Source organism: Thamnophis sirtalis, unplaced genomic scaffold (genome assembly GCF_051295495.1).
Source record: "Thamnophis sirtalis isolate CommonGarterSnake01/CBP01778 unplaced genomic scaffold, rThaSir2_p1.2 scaffold_5, whole genome shotgun sequence".
NCBI classification, from domain to species: domain Eukaryota; kingdom Metazoa; phylum Chordata; class Lepidosauria; order Squamata; family Natricidae; genus Thamnophis; species Thamnophis sirtalis.
Genome location: NW_028261385.1, coordinates 90,113,280 through 90,136,353, shown reverse-complemented (window position 1 = coordinate 90,136,353; position 23,074 = coordinate 90,113,280). Strand labels below are relative to the sequence as shown.

General features: G+C 44.9%; 1 protein-coding gene and 1 long non-coding RNA gene across 6 annotated transcripts in view; one reads left to right on the top strand and one right to left on the bottom strand.

Moving 5' to 3' along the window:
- The window catches only part of PALM2AKAP2 (PALM2 and AKAP2 fusion), a 323,435-nt gene that overhangs the window by 16,952 nt on the left and 283,409 nt on the right, over window positions 1–23,074 (top strand). The gene's annotated exons all lie outside the window — the stretch shown is intronic.
- On the bottom strand, window positions 2,107–6,710 carry LOC148045464 (uncharacterized). Its single transcript, XR_015696746.1, has 3 exons — window positions 6,499–6,710; window positions 5,002–5,166; window positions 2,107–3,842 (listed from the first exon to the last, which is right to left on the bottom strand). It is a non-coding gene; the product is annotated as an uncharacterized LOC148045464 (long non-coding RNA).

The following is a 23,074-nucleotide window of genomic DNA, read 5'->3' as shown; positions in this document are numbered from 1 at the left end:
GTTACCATGTTCTATAGAGGGACGATCGAGAGCATCCTGCCATATTGCAATTATAGTCTGGTTGGGAAGCATTACTGCTTTGGACAGGAAGGCGGTGCAGAGAGTGGTGAGGATGGCAGAAAAGATTATTGGCACTTCACTTCCTTCTATCCAGGACAGGGCATATAAGCGATGCTTGATCAGGGTCCGCAGTATTGTCTGGGACTCTACATATCCTCTTCATGGCCTGTTTTCCTCGTTACTTTCTGGGAGGGGGCTTCGTGGTATCCGAAGCAGAACACCCAGGTCCAGTCACAGGTTTTTTTCCATATAGCATCAATAGCATCAACCTTGTGAACTCTTTCTGATATGTATCAAAACTTCCATTGGGGCCATTCTTCGCCCTCCCCAGGCTTCAGGAAAAACTCCGGAGGCTGGGTAAGGCAAAACACAGGCCCAATGGGCCAACCAAAAGTTTGGGAATGAAATTCTGATTGGCCCATTGGCCCTGTTTTTCGCTGGAGGTTTTCTGGAGGCGTTCCCAAACTTCCAGTTGGCCCGTTGGGTCTGTTTTTGCCCTCCCCAGCCTCCGGAGGCTTTCCTGAAACCTTGGGAGGGTAAAAAACAGCCCCAACGGGCCAACCAGAAGTTCAAAAATGATCTGTTTCTGGCTTCCGGAGAGCCTGGGGGGGGCATTTTCACCCTCCCCAGGCTCTGGGGGAGGTCACGTGCACATGTGGGTGGGGAGGATTGAATTGGTGTGGGCATGTGTGTGGTGCAATCGCACGCAGGAACAGTTTTTGCACACCATAAGTCAAAGATTCGCCATCACTGCCGTTGGCAGTGGACGTTGTAACCAATGTAAACACATGCTGGTTGTCAAGTGCTTGAACTGATCATGTGATTGAGATGCTGCAACCCTTATGTGAGGACTAGTTGTAAGTCACTTATTTTAGGGCTGTTGTAACTTCAACAGTCACTAAACAAATGATTGTAACTCAAGGACTGCTTGTACGAAACTCTGGGTTTTAATTTTAAAAGATATAGCTTTAATCTGAAAATCATAATGCTGGGAAGATTGGTCTAAGATGGGTTTGGTTGAATAACAAATACCAGGGACTTCGCTTTTGACTCCACAGAGTCCTTCCACTTGTTGAGCAAGGCTCTGCTAATATGTTGTCATTTCAAATTGAGAACATTCATTATCCACTATAACAAGACATTTGATATGGCTTTAAATTCATTCAGGAACAGACAACTTTTAAAAATTAATCACTAGCAGTGCTTCCTGCCTGATATGCAGCCATGGACTTCACTGACTGGTGGATGAGGAGTGGATGACGCCAGATCTCATAATGGTTGTTTTTTTTAAGGCCCCAGGTTGGAGGAAGACATGGGGAGGACTCTATCAGATAGATATGCTCTCTCTTGGACCATTAATGCTTCTGATGGTTCCAGTGAAAGACATTAATGCTGTAATACTATGCACATTTATATTTGAGATTGTATTGCTGCTGACATACGGTAATACTTTGACCTCTCCCTGAAGTCAGTGTATATCTGGAACCTTAGCAACAGATAAGAAATAGGAAATTTGGGACTGGTATTACCACCCTATTGGAAGTAGATCTTTTTACCTAGCTTGTTATATCATCCCAGCCATTCAGGCTCTGCTGTAGAGAAGTTGGATTTTGGTGACCATAGTGTAAAACAACCAGAGGCCTCTGTGTCCTTCTCAAATCTAATTGATCTGCCTTTTCCGTTGATGCAGACACTGGTTTGAAGAAGAAAAGGATATGATAAAGCTTAGTTTGATCTGGTAGGAAAGTCATTCATAGGGAAGTATTAAAAGTATTTGGGTTGGACATCAAAGCTTTCTTGGTTCTAGTGGGGAGAATTACATGAAAAGGAACATTGCCTTCCAAAAGGCTCTAGCAATAAAGTACATAAAATGGGATTAAAGAGTAGCTATGCGCCAAACATTTTCCATGCCTCTTCTGTTGCCTCATACATGTTGAATTAATTTGCCAGAGGAGAAGGGAAACATTGTGAGATATTTATTGGGCTGGAAACTATGGTGTTTACAGCATTTAAGGAGTTTCATCAGGCTGTGAGATAGAGATCGTTTCATTAAAGTGTCACATACATAGGTCTACTGGGTCCTATTTTGGCATAAGCCTGTACATTATAAAAAGTACATACATGGACATGTCTCTTTAAATGTTTATTGATAATATTATGAACAAAGAATTGTATTGCCAGATTCAGAGTGCTGAACTGAAGTGCTATCCACTCCTCCTTGAGTTGACAGAAAACTATATTCAGCATGAAAACTGATGTGACCATAGAAAATATCTACCCCTCTTGCATAGATTCTCTATTAAAAAATAATGTTGAACACTAAAATTAATCATTATTATTGATGGAATAGGGTATTTGCTATGGCCACAATGTTCTATGATTTCTGACTCTCCAGAAAAAGTGAGCAGCTGAAGCAGAATACTATAAAATAGGGGTCATCAACATAACTGGCTGGAAGAAGCAACTGCACTAGAAAGTGGTATCAGCAGTCACCCAACCAAAATTTCATAAAAAATTTAAATGGTTGAAATCTCATAAGATCACCACATCCTCAGTGTTTTAGTAAAATTTGACCCCTTCAGAAAAGCAAACTTTAGAGGAGCCCCCAGGACCTATACAGTTTGACAAGCCCAGATCTTAAAAAAAAATCTGTTACCCATGTCTTGAGGTCCCTATAGAGACTGCATCGTCCACATGTTGAAGACCTCAGAGCAGGCAAGGTGAGATCTGCTCTAGGGTTGGATGGAATTATCTTAGCCTAATTCAGTTTGTTATCATCCTTATGTTTGTCTTCTTTTCTAATTGCTTTGAGATTTTAAAAGAAAATTACAAATATTTGTATTAATGTGTTCAGGCAGCTTTGTCCCAGTGCTCAATTTTGGAGCAATTTCCTTTAACATAATTCATACATTTGTTTCATGCATATTTTTTGTAAATATGTCACAAGAATTGTGCAAACATTGATTAGGTTGCATTCAAAGGCTCTCTAAAATGGCTGCATTCATGCAACCTGTTAGGTTGTTATCGTGACCCGACAAATGCGCGCCTGACAACAGCACGCCGACAAAACCGTGGCGATAAAACCGCGACGTCGACAGCACGCCTACAAAGGTGCGCCGACAAAAGAGCGCCGACAGAAGTGCGATTACGATTAAGGTAAGGGTTAGGTTTAGGGTTAGGGTTAGGTTTAGGGTTAGGGTTAGGGTTAGGGTTGGGTTTAGGGTTAGGTTTAGAGCGCGCTTCTGTCGGCGCGCTGTTGTCGGTGTGCTTCTGCGCTCATTTGTCGCCGCGATTTCGAACTCGCGGTTTTTTCCGCGGTTTCGTCAGCGCGCTTTTGTCGAGCGCGCATTTGTCGGTGAACTGGTTGTTATTGCACTTTCACGACATGCAAATTATTTAATTTGAACATAGTTTTTGTGAGTTTCCATGTTCCATGAAGGGCATTGACTCAGCAGTTAAGACATTGGGTTTGTTGGCTGGAAAGCCAGCCGCCCAGGTTCAAGATCCAAGCGCCACATGACAGGGTGAACTCCTGTCCTTGTCCCACTTCCTGCCAATTTAGCAGTTTGAAAGCATGTAAATGTGAGTAGATAAATAGATACCACTTAAATGGGAAGGTAACAATGCTTCATGACATCATGCTGGCCACAGGACCCCGGGAATGGCTTCAGACAGCGTTGGCTCAATGGCCTTGAAATGGAGATGAGCACTGCCCCCTATAGGTGGCAATAAGTAGTGGAGTAAAATCCGCAGGGACTTCTTTGTGTTATATGAATCCAATGCTTAGAAATTAGAAACAAATGAATTATGTGAATCCATGAAATAGACTCATTCAGTAACAAAGTTAACCGCAGCAATTGTGGTTTCCTTTCGTCTAATCTAAGATGGTTAGGAGAGATACAGTACTGAGCTACTTTTTTCTTACATTTTTTCTTGCATCCTATGGAATCCAATGCATAACACCACCCACTGATTGGTGCATAGGCATATCAAGGTGGAATGTAGACCATTTGATTGGAGCTCTACCAACCTTCCAGAGGCCTGGATTACACGAAATGAGATCTGGAACAACCAGGAGGTCATCTCTTTGCCTTGCCAACTATGCTAATACTCATCTTGTCACTGCCCCACCAGAATGCCTGAAGCTTCAGAACATCAGCTGAGACAGAGGCATGGTCGGCCTCTCAGAGTGAACTCTGAGAAATCCTTTCCATGTGCCACATTCCACCCTTCAGCTTTGGCAGCAAGGAGTAAATTTACTCCCCACTGAGGCAAAGCATTTCAGATAGTAAACTCAGCAGTTGCTTTCAGACTATACAGTAAACAAGCCAAAGTTATTCTTTGGGTGTGACAGGCCAGGCAACGATAAGGCATTGGTTTTGGACAATTTCGTATCAGTGCTTTAATCTGTATTATAAAATATTTGAGGCAGCGATCAACAGGAGTTCATGTTTGTTAGTCTCTGCTGTCTACTGTCAAAACTGAACTGTGTCCTAACATATCTAACAGGACTGTGAGGCATATTGGAGCCAGATACAGAAAGGTGCTTTGGAGCATCCTAAGTATGCATTATGATTTTTTAAAAATAAAGAAGAATGAAAGCGATACAGAAAAAGAAGGGAGAGGAGAAAAAGGAAAAAATGTAGGAAAGAAGGAAGGAAAAGAAAGGAAGGAAGGAAGGAAGAAAGAAAGAAAGAAAGAAAGAAGGAAGGAAGGAAGGAAGGAAGGAAAGAAAGAAAGAAAGAAAGAAAGAAAGAAAGAAAGAAAGAAAGAAAGAAGAAAGGACATCATTCTAATATAGTACTTAATTGGAACAAAATGTAATCATATATGCTTGGTATTTTAATAAGTATTAATAACATTAAGGCAGAAATTATAGGAGCTGAGAATTACCAATAAAAGAACATGAATTTTTAATTAATCCAAAGCAGTCCATTTTACCTTTTATTAAGATATCACCAATCCACATGATCATTATTATTTTTTTGCAATTTTTTGCAACTTATAGAATCCTGGGTTCAATACTCAGTGTTTTACGAGACTAAAAGAAACGAACACATTTGCTTTTGCTGCTCCTTCATTATCTCCAATTCTTTTTGGAAAGATCTGAAATAAAAAATAATAATTCTTAGTAAACATCTCATTATTAACCTCATCTCCTCCTCCCTCTCACACATACACAAATTGGGTCTCTGAACATTGATGATTTGACTCTAAATTTTGATGGGGAGAGGTTGGTGCAGGATATTATTCTTAGATAGCAGCTTCTCTACTTTCTTCTGATGAATGTAATATATATATTTGAGACCAGCTCAAATATTTTATATGTGGTTGATTGAATAGTAAAGAAAATGGGATGACAGTTTTTCAATGTATTGATGAAATTAAGAAATGCCTCACTATATAATAAATGATTTCAGTATTTAAAAAATAGCTAGGATAAAATGTTTGCAATTTTCAGCCCCTTCACCTTAGTGATTAATATCATCATATTTTGTGCATGTGTGGGGATGAAGTCACTAATATGATCTTCATCAAATGATAATTGCCTTAACATTGCAATGCAGAAAAATATTTCTTTTTCTCTGGATTTAGACCATAAGTAGCATTTTTCACAGACATTAATAGCATTATACACAATAATTCTTTCCTGCTCTGTTTATAGATACATGCATGACTTTCTCCTTGCAAACAGTAAATAGCCACTACATTGTAAGCCTTTTCATTGCCAGAACATCCCTTTTTAGTCTGCCCTATTAGGAATTTGGGGCCTGTATCTCCTGTTGGCCTTGCTAGAGGGAATTCTGGATGTTTTGGTATCAGAACTATGTTTGCTGTAAGAGTTCTTCAGAACAGGAATGTGGGAAAATGTAAACATAGCATTTGCCATTAGTGACCAACTATGAGAAACATAAAGCAGAGAGTCCATTTTTCAAAGGGGAATGAAGAAAAAGAACTAGATTTGTATATATATACAAATATAATCTGGCTTCCACACTGCTTGTCAGAAGTCTCAAAAGAGGATCACATGGGACACTGCAACCATCATAAATACAAACTAGTTGCCAAGTGTCCAAATTTTGATCCCGTGACTATGGGGATAGTGCAATGGTCGTAAGTGCGAAAAATGGTCAATGCTGTTGTAATTTGAACAGTCACTAAGCAAAAGGTAACTCAAGGACTACCCATAAAAAATCTTTATAGCCCTAACTCCAATAAAGATAACTATAAATATATACCACAAACACTTTAAAAAGGACAAAAATTACACTCAGAAAATGGAGCAGTCTGTTCAGCTGAGCTGTACTTCTGGTATAAAGAAGGAGGAGATGGTTAATTGGCCTTGTGCAGACCTCTTGTCAGCCTATTAAAGGTGTGTATCTGTCCAAGACCAATGAAGGTGCTTCCATCCTAGTTTTGCTACTGAACAGGACTTACCTTTTTTTTTCATTACACAAAGCAGTGACATGCGGTGAGGTTGATACCTGGTGAGGCTCAGCAGGGCAGCGGTCGGCCTCGGCGGGGGGGGGAATTTGCATCGGGTCTGCAGCAAAGGCGCTTGGTGGCTCCCGCGATGCAAAGTGCCCCGCTGCCCCCCCCCTGCTGTCCCGGCCTGCGTCCGCTGCTTCTCCAAGCTCCGCTGCTGGAAATCCCGGATCGCCTCTGGGGGAAGGCTGAGTAAAAAACGGAGCTGCCCAGAGGCTCTTGCAGGAGCACGTGTCAGCAGCCAGCGGCCTGGAGCGGCCCCGGCTGTGAGACAAGGTAGCACTTAAAGTAGCCGCTGCTGCTGCCGCCACCACCGCCCCGCCGGGTGAAGGAGGGGCGGTGGCGGCGGCGACAGAGGCTGCTTTAAGTGCTCCCTTGTCTCACAACTGGGGCCGCTCCAGGCCGCCGGCTGCTGACACGTGCTCCTGCAAGAGCCTCTGGGCAGCGCCGGGAGGCCGCAGAGAAGCTTCGCTCTGCTTCTCACCCAGCCTTCCCCCAGAGGCGATCCGGGACTTCCAGCGGCGGAGCCTGGAGAAGCAGGCCGGGGCAGCGGGCGGCAGCATCGGGGATGGTGGGGCACTTACTTTGCATCGCGGGAGCCGCCAAGCGCCCAGGTCTGCAGCAAAGAGGCAGCCTCCTCCTTCTCGCCCACTCCTCTCTCCTCTGAAGCACGCCCCGCCCAACGTAAGCGTGCTCAAGAAGACACGATTGGCTGCTTCCAAATCAGGAGGCGGGAGAATTAGTGCCTCTTTTCCATCTGAACTTCTTTGCCTTTTAACTCTTTCTTAACTTTTAGAAGGCGAAAAATTCCTTATGGAAAAGAGGCCCCGAGTTCTCTCGCCTCCTGCTTTGGTTAACACTAAGCAGACACCAAGCCACTGTGACCTGGAATCTGGTAGCAACTATCTTGGCTTTAATTATTTTAAAAAAATATTTAAATTTCTTTCTTTTTCCTGAGGAGACTGGTGAGGCTCCGCCTCCCTTGCCTCTAGTGACTGCATGTCCCTGACACAAAGGTTGTAACTGTATAAGCTATTCGAAGATATGAAACCTTTCAAGATTTAGAGTTACTCTGTGCTCCAAAAATCCACAAAAGCTGCCATGTGGTTTCCATGGTACAACTTTTATTAATTTTGATCTCAAAAAGGGCCAGCAAGGCCACACTTCGTAAATAACATGTTGTATTGCAGCTCATGAAGTTCATTAAGGTCCGGTTTGGGGAACTAAACCATATGGTGTGGTTTTTTCCCCCTCTTTTAAGTAGGAGAGTGACTTTTCAATTAAGGGGAGTGAAATGTTTTACCAAGAATGTGCAATTAAGCGTTTTAAAGCTAATGCTATTTTGCTTGTCTCAATGGTGTAAGTAATGCTAGTATTGCTTGGGAAAAGGGGTACAGATTCTCAGCTTCTTATTAGCTGCTGAATTTTATACCTATGCATTGAAGTCCCATGTCTTTGGAAACTTGTGTGTCTGCTGTCCCATCATTTTAGGTTATTTTTTTTATGCCTTTGTGCACCCACAGAGGAGTTGTGGAAAAGATGATCCTTTCTGCTCCATCTAATAGAGCACTTCGTCCTGAGGAATCTCTTGAGCTGAAGATATGGCAAAACTCCTCACAGCCTAAATACTTAGTAGCCATGCTGCTGAAGAAAGGAAGTCCTTGACTTATGGCTACAATTGAGCCCAAAATGTATATTGCTAAGTGAAGCATTTGTTAAGTGAGTTTTGCCCCATTTTATGACTTTTCTTGCCACAGCTGTGAAGTGAATCATTGCAGTGTTAAGTTAGTAGCACTGTTGTTAAGTGAATCTGGCTTCCCCATTGGCTTTGCTTGTCACAAGGTCACAAAAACTGATCACATGACCCTGGGACACTGCAACCATCATAAATATGAACCATGTGCCAAGCACCTGAATTTTGCTCACATGGCCAAGGGGATGTTGCAACGGTTGTAAGTGTTGAAAATAGTCATAAGTCAATTTTTTCAGTGGCATTGTAACTTTGAATGGTCACTAAGTGAATTGTTGTAAATTGAAGACTATCTGTACAAGTGGGTGGAGATTATAAACCAAAAGTTCTGATGTGCATTTAATTGATTGTTCTTGCTCTAGTCCCATGTTTTCTATTTTATAGAAACATATTCTAGTTTTCCACATTGCTCTTCATGAGGATTGAGTTTGAGATCTTTTAATACAAAATATATGTTGTTTTCTGTTAAATTTTATGTTTCCTCTCCACTTTTTAATATTGGCAAACCAGGATTAAATATGTAGTTGGAACAGGCTCCCTTGACAAATCACACATTGCATAATTTGGCTTTCTTGGTTTTTGGCATAGCACAGTGTATGGACTATTGTATTTTTTAAGTTCATAAACAATAGTTTATATGTGAACTAAGGCATTGTGGTTTACTTAGCAAACAATGCTAAAAAAAACCTCTCTATTTTAGGTTTTAATCAAGCCAGCCACTGACTGTCATATTGATTTTTTAGAACAAAAACAAAAATGTTAGCTAGTTAGAATGAACAAAAGAAGAAGAAGAAAAAAAAGGAAAATACAGATACAGGAGGCAGCCTTGATCCCTAGAAAAGCTAGTACACTGGAGTCTCTTAAACCCAATGGTGATTGAAAATTTGGAAGAACCTATTTTAAATGTCTATCTCAACAAATAGCAGTCCCATCTTATCTTACTTGGACTTGACCAACAAATAGAATCAGACCTGGATCATATTTGGATGGGTCACCACGAGGAAATTCTGCATCTGTAAACTAGATTAGGAAAAATAATCTCAGCAAAAGGTACCGTAATTGCAAACCTCTTTCATGCTGTTGCCACAAAAACTTTGTGAATGTGTCCAAACACTCATCCGCAATTAAGCTTGATTCGAAGGAGTCTTTCCCTCACTAGTATTGGTTAGAATGGCTGGACACTTTTGCAAGGCAGAGAGAAACTGTTCAGAGAAATACTTTTTATATTAGCAAGTGTAAAGATTTATGTAAAAAGAAAGACACCTTAAATGTATTAACAATTCTTTCCCCCTTAACTGGATGATGAAGCTTGAGGAGCGTAGCTGTTGAGGTGGCTCTGTTAATCCATAAGGGTCTATGGAAGAAGGAAGTGAGGAGAACACAAGTGTTCTTTATATTCAAAATAAGGTGTCATTTTTGTGTACAAGAGCACAGATGTGTGGGAAGAAGAGACATGCAATTTGCAAGCAGCATAGCACCCAGGATTCTCCCTCTCTGACTGTGCCGCCTCCTCTGCTAATACTGGCTTGTCGTCACCTCCTTCGGATGCTCTCTGCCAAGATTGCAACATCTATTGTGTTCTGTTTACAAGTCACAGATGATGCTTGGAGGAGGCACAATCTGCAGTATAAGGAGCATCCCAGTGCCAGCCTTCATTGTGTGTAGTAAGGAGGATCGATCCTTCTTTCCCATTCCGCTGCTCTTCTTAATTACAAAAAGAACAGGAAAGTCTCAAATGATCAGGGATGAAGTAGAAAAGCTGAGAGAGTGAAGACAGTCACTTAAGGAAAACAGGACAAAGTGACACACAATTTGGGGCCTAGAAGAAGGCTCCTGAGTTCAAATAGCTAACACTCCTAGGCATAGATGGCAGCTTTCAGCTTGTTCTGTTCCTTGTGAGGGGTTTTAATTTCATTTTTTACAAACTAGATATTAGAACAAATTTTAAAAGAATAAAATAGTAATACATTATGCCAGTATAAATTTATATAAATATAAAATAGATAATGCAGATTTTAAAAAGCTAAATTTAAACAGTAAAGTATAGGTGGATAGTTAGCAAATTAAAACTCTCCTAGCACTAATATATTCTTTTTAATGCATCATTAAAAGCTTAAAATACTGCAAGGGATTTAATATTCATTTTCTAATCAAAACAAGTCTGTATTAAACTTTAAGGTCTTGGTTTACACAGTTGGAGTTATTCAAAAGGAAAAAGAGAAAGAGATGATTAAGTTAATTTATTTATTTATTTTAATAGACTTTAGACTAGCCAAACCTAAATCCTGCAGCCATGCTTCATATGTTTTAGTCTCCAGGCCTTTGATCATCTTAGTTGCTCTTCTCTGTACCTTTTCCAAAGTGTCAACATCTTTTTTGTAGTATGATGACCAAAATTGGTTGCAGTATTCCAGGTATTACTAAGGATTTATAAAGCGGTATTAATATTTCACATTATCTTGATTCTATATCTCTGTTTATACAACCCAGGATTGTATTAGCTTTTTTTGGCGGCGGCTACACACTAATCCTTTCTGAAATCCATGTTAGGCAACTAATATGACATTTAAATTTTGAGGCTGCTAGTCCACTTCATTCTTTTCAATCTTGAAAGATGTTGAATTTTATCCTTAGCTTTTTATTTGCCAGATATAATTCATTATTTCTCTGTGCCAATTATTTAATATCTGATTCCTAATAAAAACTAGAAGTGTTTGAAATTTTAAAAAAGCATTCATTTTAACTGCTACAATTCTTCCTAACCAAGAGAGCTTTAATTTGGGGAGGAAGGGCTATGTGAGTTGCAGCTGCATTTTTAATTCCCCCCCCCCTCATGTTTTTGGGGGATTATATTTTTCCCATTTCTTTTAGTCTATTAAGTCTGCTTCAGAACTGTCAGCAAGATTGTGATTCTGCCCCAAATGAGCTCTCTGTCACCACAGTACTTAATATTTATTATCTTGATTAGGATAGCATTTTATATGAGGAAAAAAATGTGGGGTAGATTTTTTTTCATATAATGACAGATGAGGGAAGTGGAATATTTTATAGGGTGTGTGTATTTGTCTGAATATCTTTAAAAGAGCCAGTAATAGAAAATACTGTCAGTCTGTTGAATTAGCTGTTCTAAATTTGTGATCTGCAAATTTAATAGTAAAATGAAAGTGCCTTATTTAAAGGTAGTAGATTTCCTGAATTCACCATCTGTAATTATAATTTGTGCTTGTCAGCAGAATACCCACATGTTGCAATTTTCCTTTCTGCTGTGTCCTTGCATTCATTTCACATTAGCATCTACAAGTCAATCCCTCCCTCGTCCCAAGTACAAATTGTAATATCACGAAGCTGCTTTCAAGGGTAAGGAGGACGTGGGATGGATGGTCCCACACTGATAAAGGACAGGGTCAGTGCCCTTATCAGGTTTTGATTGTCAGGGAGCTTTGTAAGCAAAATTCACTAACTTGCTTAAAACACATTTTCATGTCTCTGGGTTAATAATACAAAATATTGAAGAACAGGCAAAACTCAAAAGATATTGGTGTGAGCGACTTGTCGTTGTGCCCAGATCTCCTTCCTAATTGTGTTGCAAGCAAAAGCCTACAAATGGCTTCTGAACAGATTTTAGCAGCCTGATGAATGTTGTATTCCAGGGAATGAGGGATTTAGGCCGGTCTTGATTACAGGATATCTGTAGCATTCAGTCATGAGGTGAGATCAGTTTGTCATTTCAGACATTTTTTTTCAGACATTTATTACGATTTATAGGCCGCCCTTCTCCCTGAGGGGACTCAGGGCGGCTTACAATCACGGGAAGGGGGTGCAATAATACAAGACAAACAGTGAGTAAACAAAATAGATAATAAAACACCAACTTGCATTCAACAGTCAACACTCGGGCGGGTAATTTAAAAACTTATCCCCAGGCCTGCTGGGAGAGCCAGGTCTTAAGGGCCGTGCGGAAGGTCTGGATGGTGGTGAGGGTACGAATCTCAACGGGGAGATCGTTCCACAGGGTCGGAGCTGCAACAGAAAAGGCTCTCCTCCGTGTAGTCGCCAGTCGACATTGACTGGCGGATGGAATCCGGAGGAGGCCCAGTCTGTGCGATCTAATCGGTCGAAGGGAGGTAATCGGCAGAAGGCGGTCTCTCAAGTACCCAGATCCACTACCATGGAGTGCTTTAAAGGTGGTCATCAATACCCTGAAGCGCACCCGGAGATCGACAGGTAGCCAGTGCAGCTCGCGGAGGATGGGTGTAATGTGGGCGAACCGCGGTGCGCCCACTATCACTCGCGCGGCTGCATTCTGGACTAACTGCAGTCGCCGGATGCACTTCAAGGGCAACCCCATGTAGAGCACATTGCAGTATTCCAGCCTAGAGATCACAAGGGCTCGAGTGACTGTTGTGAGAGCCTCCCGGTTCAGGTAGGGCCGTAACTGGCGGACCAGGCGAACCTGGGCAAATGCCCCCCTGGTCACAGCTGACAGCTGATGGTTAAAAGTCAGCTGTGGGTCCAGGAGGACTCCTAGATTACGGACCCTATCTGAGGGGTATAAAATTTGACCCCCCAGCCTGAGTGTTGGAATGTCAGCCAAATTGTTGGGAGGGAAACACAACAGCCACTCGGTCTTGTCCGGGTTGAGTACCAGTTTGTTAGCGCTGTCATATTCCTTCCAATTTCACAACTGATTGGCAAAGTAAACGTAATGGAACTGACTCTGTTTCTACAGCTAAACTTCTTTTAGAGCAACTATAGATGTATAAAGCCAAGTGATTGCCTATTGATTTCTAGGCCAATTTCAGAATGGGAGAGATGATTAAACCTGGATCAGAACTTGTCTAAGCATCTTCTTTGTTGCCAACCCACCATCCATACATGTTACCCTTGAAAGCTAATTCTTACTATAACAAAGAGGCTTTTCTTGGCACAGGCAGCCCTAATCAAAATATGCTGTAGTAATAAACCATATAGTGTTATTAATAGGATTTTTAAAAAATCTTTGTTGCTCAATCAATCAAAATATTATTATAGTCATAGACCAGCATAAGGAGGATAAAATACAAGCCATAATTTTACAAACTGAAAGTATAAAATGAACAAAGTTTTAAAAAATGTTTTAAAAAGGTATATTAACAAAAATGTAAAATAAACCCCATAATATATGTCTAAATAAATTTACATTGCTCTTAAGAAACTATAGGTGACGTAGGATGTCACATTGGTGAAAAAGGAACACTCTTCAGACTTGTGGCATCTAGTTTGTTTTGTTTTAGAAGAGATTTTTAATGTGGCCCATCAGTAAGGTCAGAGGTGTAAGTAAGTAAGTAAGATTTAGCCGGTTCAGACTGGCTCGGGCTAACCGGTAGTGTCAACTGCGGGTGGGCCTGTCCACCCACCCTAGCTCCATGACATCCTATGTAGCCTCGTTTTCAACGCCCAGCATGAGCAAAGTGCATGCGCGGATGGCGCACACATGAGGCATGGAAGGTTGCATGCGTGAGATGTGGAAGGCTGCACACATACGCGGAAGATGCATGTGCAATGCAAGTTCGCGCGTGCATGCACACATTCACATTTGTAAACTGGTGGTAAATATCTGTGAATGCCACCTCTGAGTAAGGTAGACATGCATTGCAAATTAAAGAAGGGGATCTTTGGGGTTGTGTAATCACTTTAGACTGAATTAACTCAGGCTTTTAAATTAGCATATTATTTTCTAAATTAGCCTCTCTCTCTTTTTTACTTTTATACAAGCACCAGCCTGAAGAATACTTTCTTAACAAACATTAAAGTACAGGTACTCCTCAAGTTATGATCACAATGGATCCCAAGATTTATGTTGCTAAGTGAAACATTTGTTGAGTGAGTTTGCTCCACTTTACAACTTGTCTTGCCACAGTTGTGAAATGAATCATTGCATTTATAAGTTAATAACATGGTTGTTAAGCAGTAGTGGGCTGCTGCCTGGTTGGACCGGTTTGAATGAACCGGTAGTTGTGATCAGTGGCTGCTCCTGCACTATCCTTTCCATTTATAACTAACTTTCTGGCTTGTTCCCCCCACCATGCTGCCCAGGTGAGTTCCACACTGTGCCTACTATACTCACCGGAGCTGCCTGAATTGATTATCTGCATGCTTGAAGCTCCGTTTCAGCCATGAATAGGTGTGTGCGAAAGAGGTGTGTGAGCAAAGCGTGCACATGAGCTCACAACCAGCGAACCAGTTGTTAAGTGCAGCCCACCTCTGTTGTTAAGTGATTCTGGCTTCTCCATTAACTTTCCTCGTTAGAAGGCCTCAAAAACTGATCACATGACCCCAGGACACTGGAACTGTCATAAATATGAGTCAGTTACTAAGCATCTGAATTTTTTGATCATGTGACCATGGGAATGCTGCAACAGTCATAAGTGTGGAAAACGGTCATAAGTCTCTTTTTTTAGTGCTGTAACTTTGAATGGTCACTAAATGAACTGTTATAAGCTCAGAACTACCAGTACTCTGTAGTGTTCCTCTCCTTGTGCATTCTTTCTACCAGGGACGTGCAGTCGGGGGAGGCAAGGGAGGCAGAGCCTCACCACTGTCATCATGAAAAGAAAAGAAAATGTAAAAGGAAAAAGGCGAGAGCTGAGGTCAGACTGAGCTAGTTGCTGCCAGAGTCACCGTGGATGACTCTGCTTAGTGCTTAACTGTTTAAAAAAGCCTCTAAAAAGTGCCCTCTACAGGAGGCGGCAGGAGAACCACGTGCCTCATCTAGTCTGGCGTTTTATGATCACTCGAGCAGAGTTAAGCAAGGGTTAAAAGCCGAAAAATTCCTGATGTAGATGAGGCACATGGTTCTCCTGCTTCCTCCTGTAGGGGGCACTTTTTTAAAGGCTTTTTAAACAGTTAAGCACTAAACAGAGTCATCCACGGTGACTCTGGCAGCAACTAGCTCAGCCTGACCTCAGCTCTCGCCTTTTTCCTTTTACATTTTTTTCTTTTCATGATGACAGGCAAGAGCAGAGTTGAAATCCTCTCTGAAACAGCTGGAAAAGGTACGTATGGGTCAGAGGGAGGGGGAGGAATTCAAACTTCATCCTCCTGCTGTGGGGCTGTGGGCAAAGGCTGGAGGGAAGTGCTCTCCCTCCCCAAGTGTAGTTTGATTGCAGGCAGAGCATTGTCTTTTCAAACCTGTAATCAGTGAAGCTGGGCTGGATCTTTCCGGGGCTGGGGAAAAGTGTGTGTGCTGTGCTCCAGTATGGCTCTTTAACTGGCTTCCTGCCTCCTCCTGTGGTCTCCCTGACTCCCTCCAATCCAACTTTGTGTGTGTGTGTGTGTGTTTGAGAGGTGGGGGGAGGGAGAGAGGGAGGAAGGAGGGGAAAAGAGAAGAAAAAGAAAAAGAAAGAAGGAAACTTATTTAGCAAAGAAGAAAAACAAATGCAGTCGCTTTAAATTGGAACTGAGCATGCCTGGCTGTGGAATTCTAGGAGTTGAAGTCCACAAGTCTAAAAAAATTGCTGCCTCACCAGCCATAAACCTTACCGCATGTCACTGCTTTCTATGTATACAAAATGCCATATACATGATATACATTTATAGCTATATAATACTATCTGCTATCCAATAAAAATACACCAGCAATAGCAATAGCAGTTAGACTTATATACCGCTTCATAGGGCTTTCAGCCCTCTCTAAGCGGTTTACAGAGTCAGCATATCACCCCCACAGTCTGGGTCCTCATTTTACCCACCTCGGAAGGATGAAAGGCTGAGTCAACCCTGAGCCGGTGAGATTTGAACAGCCGAACTGCAGAACTGCAGTCAGCTGAAGTAGCCTGCAGTGCTGCATTTAACCACTGTGCCACCTCGGCTCGACCAGCAGTCACTGTGGGCTTTTGTGTCTCCACCGGAATATGAACAGAAGCAGAGGTGGTATTCTGCCAGTTTACCACGGTTCAGGCGAACCAGTAGTGGTAATGTTGGAGGCTCTGTCCACTTGCCCAGACATCATCACAGATGCTCTGCGCATGCACACACTCCCTGGTTCCAAACTGGTAGTGTAAGCAAGAGAATTTCATGCCTGAACATAAGTATTAACACAATAATCCTCACCATGAAACTGGGATTTTGGGAAACATACTGTATACCTGATCCAGTGCTGTAGTATTAGACCTTTTTCCACATATCCATGAAAGTAATAGCAATCTAGCCTGAATGTAAATGCGGTTTTAGTGACAGGAGAATGCTTAATCTTACTAACTATCATATGAGAAAAGGAATATAATATTCTCAGAATGACAGAAAACTGAAATCTGGCAATAGGAACAGATGGTTCCTTTCCTTCCAAGTGCAGGGAGTTTCTTACAGCCAGCTCAGAATCATATACAGAGCCAAGGAGTTGATTGGTGTTTTGGAAGAAGATTAAGCTGTTGTGGATGTCATGATAGCTATTTAATATCTTTGTATATCACTTCCCATTATTGCAAATCTTGAAGGAGTCTATAATCAGCAGTTGAAATATGAAATACTGTAGAAATAATATGTGTTAAAAAGCATACAAAACAACAACAATGAAAGTAAAGAGAAAAGCCTACTTACAGAAAGACTATAATGAAAATGTTAAACTTCACACAAAAAATAACATCAGAGGGAAGGTAGTCCTACACAACAGTCTTTTTTCCATTTTTGGTACACATAATATTGCATGAATTTCATGACCAACTCATTTTGTAGATGTGTTCACAATGCACAGAAATTGGAAGATAGTAACTATAACAGAACTAAATAATAGTGCTCAGCAAAACAATTAAAGATTTTCTCCAAAACAGAGCTAAATACTATAACTAAGAATGTGCAACTGTTGATAAGTACTTGTTCCTGTTCCATTCAGTGTAATAGCAATAGCACTTAGCACTTAGACTTATATAACGGTTTACAGTGCTTTACAACCCTCTTTAAGTGGTTTACAGAGTCAGCATATTGTCCCCAGCAATCTGGGTTCTCATTTTACCGACCTCAGAAGGATGGGAGACTGAGTCAATCTTGAGCTGGTTAGGATCAAACTGCTGGCAGTGGGCAGAATTAAAAAACACATTTATACAATGTACTGCTGCCATGGCCATCCTCAATGAATCATACCTCATCAGGTTGTCCATGACTGTGAGTCCTTTAAGGTAGGCAAGATCAGAAAACAAGCGCATAAAGACTTGAAACATACTTTAGTATAATGAGGCTGAATCTTGAAAGCCAGTCAAAGCCTCTCCACTTCGACTTATTTTTTTTACAAAATCAAAGGTGAATTGTTTTGAGTTTCTTTCTTACATCTTCTGCTTTCCCAGAATTCAAGTATCTTTTATCTAATGGCTTAGCAGTCCTCCTCCTCTATGTCAAACCTACATTTCATCATAGATAGGTGTAAATACATCTCCTTCCCCTCCCAAATCTTTAGCATTTTGAATTTGGCTGGCTTGCTGTGATTTGTGATTTCTGATCTAGTTAGCGACTTGATTTGCCTGTGGCTGCCAAGATCATAGCTACTTTTTAAGTTAGTGTTATGGAAATCCCATGATAAAATCCTAGTTTCCGAAGAGAAAGTGTGGGAGGAGTAACCATTGGGTATTAACCTAATCTTGATTGCCTATTGGAGATTGAGGAAATCTTTGGAAGCCACACCTCCTGCTGGTCCGGTGGCTACCCACTTTAACCTCAATCTCGGCCTAATTGGAGCGATTTTCCTGCTCTCCTTTCCATCCGAGATTCAGGAGTTTTTTTACTCTCAAGAAAAGCCTCAGCAAGGGATTTCAATTTAAATTGACCTCACCTGCCTTCTGCTGTGCTCCAGCTGCTCATCAAGCCTCGGCTTGCCAGAGTGCGATTAGAGGCCTGCAGGGCCACCCGTTTTTCCCAAAGGGGGTGGAGGCCCCAGGAAGGGCCTGGATCACAGAAAAACTTACAGACAAAGATTGGAGGAGCCCAGGGAAGCCGGAGAACCCAGAACCCTTCCAGGATTGCAAAGAGGCTTCCACCAGAGGAAGGAAGGAGACTCCAGACGGCACCAGCTGCCTCCATTTTGGATTGTCGCCATTTTAGGAGCACGTGGGAGTGTGTAAACAGTGTTCCGACACTGAAAGCACTCACAAGGCCGTAGGAAGCCGGAAGAAGCTTCCTTTCTGCTCTGCCCCGCCGGTGATCCGGGGGGAAATTCAGGGCCTTGCCTGCCGGCAGCAGCAGAGCCTGCAAGCAATCAGAGAGAGGTGGAGCCTATCCCTAGGAAGGGAATTTATTTCAGCCGGCTGCAGAAGGAGCACGTGGGTGAGCAACAAACCGTGAGTAATGGCAGAGGCGACTAGGAGCAAAAACTCTAGGCCCAGAGCCCCGGGGGGTGCGGATCCAGAGGAAGGGGCCTCTAGAGCGATTTCCCCTGCTCCCAGAGGCAAATCCCCATCTAGGAGGGACAAAGCCAGGGCACCCAGGAATCCATCCCCCAGGAGGGAAACCAGAGCAACCAAGGCCTCGGCCAGGGACTACAGGGCAACCATCAGCCCTTCCCCCCCCAGATCTCGCTCCCCACGCAGGGCCTCTGCCCGGGCTGTACGCAGATCTCCATCCCCAGCCTCTCCAGGGGGATCTCTGAGAAGGCACAGCTCTCTTTCTCCTCCTCTCTCCCCTGCTCCCCTACTGGATTCGAGAGCGGATCCCTTTGGCCGCAGAGCAGCCAGCCCAGCCCGGCCTCGCCTAGCACCTCTATCCCCTGAACCCAGGGAATATTCCCAACCACCAGAGCTTCAGCCTCAGCTGCCTGATCTAACCAGCAGCTTTCAAGACATGTTTGCCAGAGCGTTGGCCCAGGTTATGGCTTCTAGCTTAACTCAGCAGCCACAGGCTCCCAGGAGCAGGGCCCCCCAGGATCCCCCCAGAGGGCTGAGCGATCGCCCTAGCACCTCGGCTGCAAGGGAAGCCAGGTCTCCCTCCCCATCCACGGCTAGTGAGGCATCCGACCTCGAGGAAGGGGAACTAAAGGATGTGGGGTTTTCGGAGGATGAGGTCCCCCAGGGGGAGGAGGATTCCACCGTAGCGGGCCTTTTCCCCCCCTCCTTGTTCAGCTCCCTTTTACGCAAGGCAGTAGCCACAGCTGATCTGGATCCACCCTCGGATCCCCAACCCGCAGCTGAGTCCTCGGGCAAGGGCAAAAGCAAGAAGAAGAAAGGGCCCTTCCATAGGCCCCCCGTAGCTAAGGAAGAAATCCCCACCCCAGATATGTTTATGGAGGTGCTCAAATCTCAGTGGGTAAAGCCAGGGTCTTTTCCAATCCCAGGGGGGAATGAAAGAAGGTTTTATAATCTTAACCAAGCCTTTGCCCAAGCCTTGCAGGTTCCGGAAGTGGATAACCCGGTGGCAACCTTGGCATCTTCCTCAACGGTCGTAGCAGGAGACACCGCTAATTGCCTCAAGCCTGAGGATAAGAGAGCAGACATTGTTCTGCGCAAGACGTTCCAGGCCATCACCTGGGCTATCAGAGCGGCCGCCTCTGCCTCCTTTTTTAATAGGTCCACGGTCCTGTGGCTGGAGCAACTGAGGGATAGGACCCCAGCCTCTGAAGTGCGACTCCTGCAGGACATCTCCAAGATGCTTGCGGCAACGCAGTTCTCGGCGGACGCCACCTTGGACGCAGTAAAGTATGCGTCGCGTGCTATGTCTTCTTCAGTTGCTTCTAGGCGACTACTCTGGCTACGTCACTGGCAGGCGGAATCCCGAATGAAGTGGCACCTAACCGGCGCGGATTACACCGGGGACAAGTTATTCGGGACGGCGCTGGAGCCTCTCCTTGTGGAGGATAAAAACAAGCGGAAGATCCTCCTGTCAACGAACAAGCGGTCGGATTTCCGCCATGCACCGTACCCTAGGAGGACCTCCTACAGACCACCTGAAGGAGACAGCCAAGGCCAGAGGTACCAAAACCCCAGATTTCAGAGGCAGTGGGATAGACAATTTCAGAACAGATTCAGGGGCCAACACCAGGGGAAGCGGCCCTTTTGTGGAGGAGGCGGTCGTCCCTTCCGCAGATTCAAGTGATCCGCCCCCGGATCACCCCATCGGCGGTCGCCTCTCCATGTTTGCGGATGCCTGGGAGCGTATCACATCGGATGAGTGGGTTCTCCAGACGGTAAGGCTCAGGCTTCGCCTGGAGTCCCGCTCCCTTCCTCCCAGTAGGTTCCGCACCTTCTCCTCCTCCTCAGACCCAAACAAGAGGGCCCTTAAGGCCAAGGCCATTAAACATCTCCTCGACATCAGGGCCATCGAGAGGGTCCCAGAGGGGGAAAAAGGGTCAGGATTTTATTCAAACCTCTTCCTAGTGCCCAAAAGCTCGGGGGGTTGGAGAGCCATCCTGGACCTTAAGTTACTCAACTCCAGGGTGGTATACCGTAAATTCAAAATGGCTTCTCTAAGATCCATCCTGGAGGGCATCCGGCCGGACGACTTCCTTGCCTCCATCGACCTTACAGAGGCATACCTGCATATCAGGATCGCCCCGGAACACCGTAAGTTTCTGAGGTTCTCCCATGAGGGGGACCATTTCCAATACAGAGCCCTGCCCTTTGGGTTGGCCTCAGCCCCCAGGACTTTCACCAAGGTGCTAGCTGCAGCTGCTGGTCACCTACGTTCCCTCCCTGTCCGTTTATTTTGTTACCTTGACGACATACTCGTCCTGGCCAGGTCCTCTGCTTCAGCTGCAAGGGATCTGAATACTACCATCGACACTCTCAGATCCCTGGGGTTCTCCATTAACCTGGAGAAGAGCCACCTCGTGCCCTCCACCAGGCTGCTTCACCTAGGGTCCATTATCGACTCTGTAGCGGGGGAGGTGTTCCTCTCTCAGGATCGGAAGGACAGCATCGTTAAGATGATTCATGAGGTTCACAAGTCACGCTCTGTCCCTGTAGTTCTTCTTTCCAGGCTCCTGGGAAAGTTCATCTCGTGCATAGGGATCATCCCCTGGGCCCGACTGCATGCCAGGGAGCTCCAGTGGTTCCTGCTACCACATCAGAAGTCCGGGACAAGCGACGCGACCTTCAAGATCCGAGTATCACCCCAAGTGCTGCTATCTTTCCACTGGTGGCTGTCCCCAGCTCTAAACAGAGGCTGCCTCTTCAGAGATCCACCAAGAATGACGCTCACCACCGACGCAAGCCTCTTTGGCTGGGGGGCCCACCTGGAGAACCAGATCGCCCAAGGTCGGTGGACTCCAACAGATCTAAAGCACAACATCAACTGGTTGGAGCTCAGGGCCATCCACCTGGCCCTCCGGCACTTCAAGGACATGGTCAGAGGTCAACACATCCTAGTCCTGACAGACAACGTAGCGGCCAAGGCACACGTGAACAGACAGGGAGGCACCCACTCCAAGGCTCTCCGCGATGAGGCGCTGCGCCTGGGTCACTGGGTGGAGAAACACCTGGCGTCCATCAAGGCGGAGCACATCTCCGGAACAGAGAACCATCAGGCAGATTGGCTAAGCAGAGAGACGATCGACAACGGAGAGTGGCAACTCCATCCCTCGATCTTCCACAGGATCTGTGAGAGGTTCGGCCATCCGACGGTGGACCTGTTTGCGACACCGCACAACGCCCAGCTACCAAAGTTCGTCTCGAGGTTCCCGACCCCGGGAGCCATGGACACGGACGCCCTACGCTGCAGCTGGCCACCAGGTCTTCTCTACGCCTTTCCCCCCCTTCCCCTCATCCCCGGGGTTCTGAGGAGGGTGGTAGCGGAGAGGGCAGATCTGATAATGGTGGCTCCCTTTTGGCCGCGCCGCCCCTGGCTGGCAGATCTGGTGGACCTGTCCACAGCTCCTCCCTGGAGGATACCAGCAGGGGAGGTGACGCTTCACCAGGGATCCCTAGAGCACCCAGACCCGGAGTGGCTCCATCTGACCGTCTGGCGCTTGAGCGGGAACAACTGAGACAGGCTCAGTTCTCCGAGGAGGTCATCAAGGTGGTAGAGGCATCCCGGAGACAATCCACCACCCGCATCTACAATGCCTTGTGGGTGGCCTTCTCAGACTGGTGCCGGGGTAAAGACATCTGTCCTACGACTGCCTCGGTTCCTCAGGTTCTGGACTTCCTCCAGGAGGGTCACCAGAAGGGCCTCGCCACCAGCACCCTTAGGCGTCAGGTCTCCGCTCTTTCCGCAGTCCTAGGGGGGGTGAACGCTCCCCCCCTATCTCAACACCCGGTTCTCAGGCGTTTTCTCAAAGGGGCGGTGAATTTGAAACCCTCAGCGGTCCATCGATTCCCCTCCTGGGATCTTCCCACAGTCCTCCAGGCTCTAACGGAGGCTCCGTTTGAGCCTCTGAAGGAGGTTTCCCTCCAGCTCCTGACCCTTAAGGTCGTTTTTCTGGTAGCCATCACTTCAGCTAGAAGGGTCTCAGAGATCAATGCCCTTTCCAGCAGAGCAGACCTCTGCACCTTCCTAGAGAACAGGGTCGTCCTCAGACTCGACCCTTCTTTCATGCCCAAGATCAACTCCCCCTTCCACAGAGGGTTAGAGATCATCCTTCCGGATTTCTGTCCCCATCCCTCCGGGGAGAGGGAGAAATCCTGGCATAAGTTAGATGTTAGAAGAGCCCTACGCATCTACCTGAAACGCACGGCTCCCTTTCGACGATCAGAGGCCCTCTTCGTGTCCTTCCAACCTTCCACCCGTGGGGCTAAGGTCTCCTCGGCCACCATCAGCAGATGGATCAGAGCGGCCATATCTCAGGCCTATCAGGCTCGGGGTCTCCAGGTCCCACAGGGTATC